The following is a 5,888-nucleotide window of genomic DNA, read 5'->3' on the forward strand; positions in this document are numbered from 1 at the left end:
CTGACACATACATGCCAATGTGCCATTATGCCATTATGCTCATTATTATGCCTAATAGCCTAATGCATCATCATCATCATCACTACTCACCGCCACCATCCACCACCCCAGTTTTCATTCTTTCCTTTAATTATCATTGTTCAATTATATGATTAATTAATAGTACAAAAAGAACTTTTACATTGCAAAAATTAAAGATAAAATTACAATACTAAAAGAATGACAAACCAGAAAGTAATGTTCTTCCATCCCGATACAACAATATATACTCACACTCACGATGATATGGCCTATCCTATTAGATTTAGTATAAACAATATGCGAAGGTATCATAATCTCTTTTGTCCAAAGGTATCATTTTACTATCACAGCAATCCAATTTCAGCACCAACCCTTTTTGTAGGTGTGGATTTCTCAACGGGGTTTCTGAATTTTGTTTGTTTTGAATATGTATGTGCCCTATATATAGTGCAAATTAAAGGTGGGAAATTAACCGGAGAGGAGTTTGTCGTTTCACATCATGCATCCCTGCCTCTACTTGCTTTGTTATGTGATTGTAATTGACTAATTGTATATGATTTTGGTAACATGTTAGGATAAAAATATTTCTTGATGATGTAGTGAATTTGCAATGTGGAGGCTATATGACTTTTGTGTCATTTCAAATATCAAAATTCTAATGGGGTGGCATGTTTCCACATGGTTATTTCAACAGTGTGATTATAACTTTATAACATCTCCAATTTATTTCATTATGATTATAAACTTTGGTTCTTATTCACTGCTACTTGCTAGAAAAATAAAACCGAGATTTCTGATTGGTGTTTGTTACACTATACTCTAGTATTTCTTGCAACTACATTTTGGTGGCTATGTAGCATTTGGGGTAACAAAATAATACTTTCTGACCCTCGAGATATATAAAAATAGCAGCGATGAATTGATGATAGATAAAATCTTATTGAGTTGCCATACTGGAGGAGAGTATGAATCTTTCTATTTGTAGCAGAGACTGGCCACTATGCGTATCTTTTTTATACATGGAGTTCAAATTTCTAAATTTAGTTTTATTGGGTTCATTGTCATGAAGTGGATCAAATTTCATAACCATTGCCATTTGTTCATTTTTCTGTTTTCGTTGTTGTTATTATTTTCTATTTTTTCCCTTTTTTAAAAAAGGTGTTAGTTCCTAATAACACAAATAGAAAGTACTTAATTTCATTGTGCATAAAACATTTCTGCAGGCAATCATTGCTTTTACTTATAAACAAAATGGATTGCTTATTGGTTGCAAGTTTAGAACAATGGAGAAAATATTTGGCAGGTAAGTTTTCCAGTGTTGAACTTCGTTGGGGTATTAATCTTGTGCTTTGAACTTGAGATGGCTTGTATAATTGTCACTAAACCAATAATGCAACATAGATATGCAAGCTCATGTAATAAAAATAATTGATCCAATAGGAAAAGATTTGTTAGTTTGCCACACCAATGATGATTACCGAAAGGACTCAGCACATGATGGATTGTGAAAAGATATAATAAAAAAAGAAATTAGGGAGAGTAATATAAATCTATAGCATAAAGTTACATTGAAACAATAATCCATCTTTGATTTTCTCACTGTACAAACTACAACCGTTGATTTTCGCAGAAGGGGTTGTCGTCAGAGTACGGGGTTCCGTGTCTTCGCCGGTATGGTGGAGTGGGGAACTAGGTTCAAGGTTCGGTTACGGCCGAAGCGGTTCGGACTCGAATACTGGGCCGGTCTGTGTCTACTGAGGCCCAAGGTGGCAGTGGTTTTTGTTCATGTAACCTTGCTATAGATACTGTTTGGACATAACAAGTGGGCTGGGCCAAAAGTAATTCACATTTTAAATGTTCCTGGAGCTTAGCAACAAACTAAAAGGCTAATGAACCTTAACTCAAGTGGCATATACTCCTCTTTATTATAAAGAGATTTTGGATTCTAGTCTCATGTAGTGCAAACTTGATCAAAAAGAGAATATCATGTGTGGGTGGGTGTGTGGTGTGTGAGTGTGTAATCTAAGATTGGGTTGTCCAATCTATCGAAAAAAAAAAAAGCAACAAATTAAAAGATGATGAACTCCACTTATCCGTGAGACCCTATTCTTCCGTCGTACCATTCTTTCCAAATCAAAGACTCCCACATGTATTGGATGTTGTTCACCTCCCAGTGATACTATTGATAAGCAGCTCCCACCAAATGGAATGACATCACCCTAATCCTTGGTTCAATTGGCACCTCAAATGTAACAATAACAACACATTCCATACTAGAGTGAACAACACAATCAAGTATGCGAAAATCAATAAAAGAATAGCGAGTAAAAGAATATCTATCACAGAAGAAAGGAACAAAGCAATGCCAATTCTCTCTATTTGAGCCAGGAAAGAAACTCCACTCAATTACCAAATCAATTACACACCTCACTTCACTCCATCTTGGCATTCTACTCTCCTCTTCATACTCCAAATTCTGTTATGTAACTAACTTTGAGAATTATTTCTCTACTGCGCACCCATTTCATGCATGGTAATCTCCATCATCCATGACTCCATGTTAGTTTTTTTATTTTTGGTTTGCACCAGGTATCCATTAGGTCAGAAGCCAAATGACTAATCCCTCGGGTATTGTAGAGGCACACAAAGTAGGCGATCCTCCCAAGTAAGCAAGCTCTATTCTCATTCTTCAGTGAGTATTGAACCCAAAAGAGATGATTAAGAAACACAGATCCTCATCCATCTATGCCAACTTGCGATGGTTAAAGAACAGACCCTCATCCATGACTCCATGTTAGTTATTGTTAGAGGCCTTCTCACTCTTTTGTGTTGGATCTCATTTTGATTGCTTGACCCAATTCTTTCCTCAATCTTAGGTTCTTGGTTCGGCCCACTATGAGATGGGCCATTGATCGTATCATTTATTTAAATGGATTTTAAGGTCCTTCCATTGCTGCTTGTTTCCACTTGGATGCACAGCTTCAAATATGAGGCTATCTGACAAAAAAAAAAGTATGAAGCTAGATAAATTTGCCCTATGTTTGGTCAAGTGCAAATGGGACCGGTAAAAGTCTCCTACTCAATACACACTCTCTCTGAATTTCAATTTATTTCTTATTCTCAATTTATGTTTTTCGATCTATTGTTGTCGTTGATGATGATTTTCAGTATATGGTGGTGATAAAGGCGTTAGGGGTGGAGCTAGAGTGATAGCGGTGATGATTGATGATGCCGGTGGGTGAGCCTGGGTGACGAACTGGGGCAATGATAGAGAAATAGGAGGGCACAAAGGAATGGAATGGGGTAGGGGCCATGCCGTGATAGTAATGACAGTGCTGATGATGTTAGCGGACGAGAGTAGTTTAGTAACATTAAAATTTAACAGTTCGCTGAATAAATAACTATTGACAAAATGTTTGGGATATTTTATCAAAAACCCTATATTTTTTGGACGTCATTTTGTTATTACTTATTAGTATCTTTTGAGTAACATTTTATTAAAATTGAAATTTGTTGGGTGTTTAAATCACTATTTACTCTTATATCTTCAAAAGAACTATGTGAATTATTTATTTTTTTAAAAAATTGTCATATATACTTTTAAAAAACACAATGACGTCATATATAATTTTTCTTTTATGTACTAAACCGATGTAATAAGTATTTTTAGAGTCTAATGTTTACGTTAAAGAGTAAATTATTGACGTCAATTTTTTTAGAAAAACCTAATTCATGTACTTGTATTTTATAGGAATAAATGCGCCTCGTATGTGAAAAATAACAGATACATGTAATTAATAATTATACACACATGTCCAAAGAAATTTACGGTTTCTTTGATATGCATTCTTAATTTTATTATTTTGTGAAAAAACAAAACTAGAAGGCTAAATTATAAAAAAAAATATTATTTAATTATTTTTACTGTTCTTTTACAAAATTTTAAAATTAAAAAATATTAAATATAAAAATAGAAAATAACAACTCAAACCCAAAATCCTAAATTTTTTAATTAAAATTTTCTTTTAGGTGTGATTTATTTACGGGCCCTTTATTTACTTTCCATGCAAGATGATATTAAATTGATTATTTTTTCACTAATAATTCAAACTGCTTCCTAAAAATTTAGTTAAACAATTTAATTCTCAATAAATTTTAATTATCAGATATATCCTTAACTTTTTAGTTTATTAGACAAATTAATTCTCAGTCAAATTTTAACAAAAAAAAATTAGATAAATTAGTCTATATTATTATTTAGGGTAAAGTATAATTTTGGTCATAACATTTAGGTTGAATTTTAATTTGGTCTCTAATATTTTAAACGTCTTATTTTAATCCAAAAAATTTAAAACGTCTTATTTTAGTCTTAAAAAGTTTTTAGCGAGTTCAATATTGTCTTACCATTAAATTTGACACAAACAGTTTGAATATTAGATAGTCAATAGTATTCAATTTCAATATGTAAGTAAAATTGATCCACCAACGATCACTAATATAAAAAAATTTTTTCTTTGATTTTGAAGCGTTGACGATTAATTGTTAAGATTTGAAGTTTTGTAAAAAAAAATTAAGAAGAATAAATCTTACAAGAAGATTTTGGTTATATTTTTTCATACATAAAAAAAGATATAACTTAATTAACAATGTTATTAACGTTTACGTCACTCATTCTATTAAGTATTAATGTCAAATTTAACGATAGAATACCATTAAATTTGTTTAAAATTTTTTAAGATAAAAATAAAACATTTAAAGTATTAAAAATTAAATTAAAATTTAACTAAATGTTGAAAATTAAAATAATATTTTATTTTATTATTCAATAAAAGACATAAATCGAATTCTTTATAATAGTAAATTCAATGTGGCGTTAGACCTAAAATTTACCCATCAAGCGTGTATTGCGCCATTGTGGGAAAAAGCATAACCGCTGCAATTCATCAATACCATATAGAGGAAAATGGCAATGACTTTTTGTTGAAAATGTCAATGATGTTTTGATGAAAACGTTGATGACGTTTTGTGGAGAATGTATGTGACTGTGCATGTGTGTCATGTGTAAACTTTTCTCTTGCACTCAAGGTTAACTTGCTGAAACCATCCCGAATTTTTTATTTAAATAAATAAATTAAAAAATAGATTAATTTTCTAAATACATTGGAATGAAAACTGCTATTAAAATATGCATTTTTATTTTAGTTGCAACACACATAAAATGAGTTATGCCTTCAATTCAAGCATGGCGCTAGCAAATTAAAATTGACATGTGAAAGTAAAATATCCCCAACTTAGTTGGTCCCAAGATCCCTTATTCACATAAATAACACTATTATATTTTCAATTTCTTAAATTCACTAACACTCATGATACTTATGGAACAAAATACTTCTCATAATCATAATTTGATTTCAAAGAACACACACATCACAACTATGATACCGATTCCACCTATTTATAGATGTTTATAGGCGGTGGTTTTATAATACAAAAGCACTTTCTAACATAATAAACTATCCTTAAGTATTGGCGGCTTGTGAAAATACCACTTGCATGTGCCTTCTTCAATTTGAACTCTAATCTTTTGACTTTTCAAACTTTTCAGCATATATATACTTGGACTCATGTATTCTAGTTGTTTCTTGATTCTCATATCCATGCAACTCTAGCTAATTCATGATAATTCCAATGGCGGTGCTTAGTGCAAGTTGATTTAAATATCTAACATGACCTCCCTTAAATCAAGCTTGTAGAGTTTATCATTCTAAGCATTTTCTTCAACTTGTAAAATAACTCGGTTTTTAATGGCTTTGTAAATATATCTGCAACTTGTTCTTCAGTTGGACAGTACTCGATCACAACTTCTT

The 5,888-nt window shown here is 31.6% G+C and overlaps 1 long non-coding RNA gene across 1 annotated transcript; it reads left to right on the forward strand.

The window, feature by feature from the left end:
* The first annotated feature begins 2,118 nt into the window (after nt 1-2,118).
* Nucleotides 2,119-3,530, forward strand: LOC112791274 (uncharacterized). Its single transcript, XR_011880313.1, has 4 exons — nt 2,119-2,554; nt 2,659-2,814; nt 2,898-3,085; nt 3,190-3,530. It is a non-coding gene; the product is annotated as an uncharacterized lncRNA (long non-coding RNA).
* Nucleotides 3,531-5,888: the final 2,358 nt, after the last annotated feature.

The sequence above is a fragment of the Arachis hypogaea genome, chromosome 3, assembly GCF_003086295.3.
Source record: "Arachis hypogaea cultivar Tifrunner chromosome 3, arahy.Tifrunner.gnm2.J5K5, whole genome shotgun sequence".
Classification (NCBI taxonomy): Eukaryota; Viridiplantae; Streptophyta; class Magnoliopsida; order Fabales; family Fabaceae; genus Arachis; species Arachis hypogaea.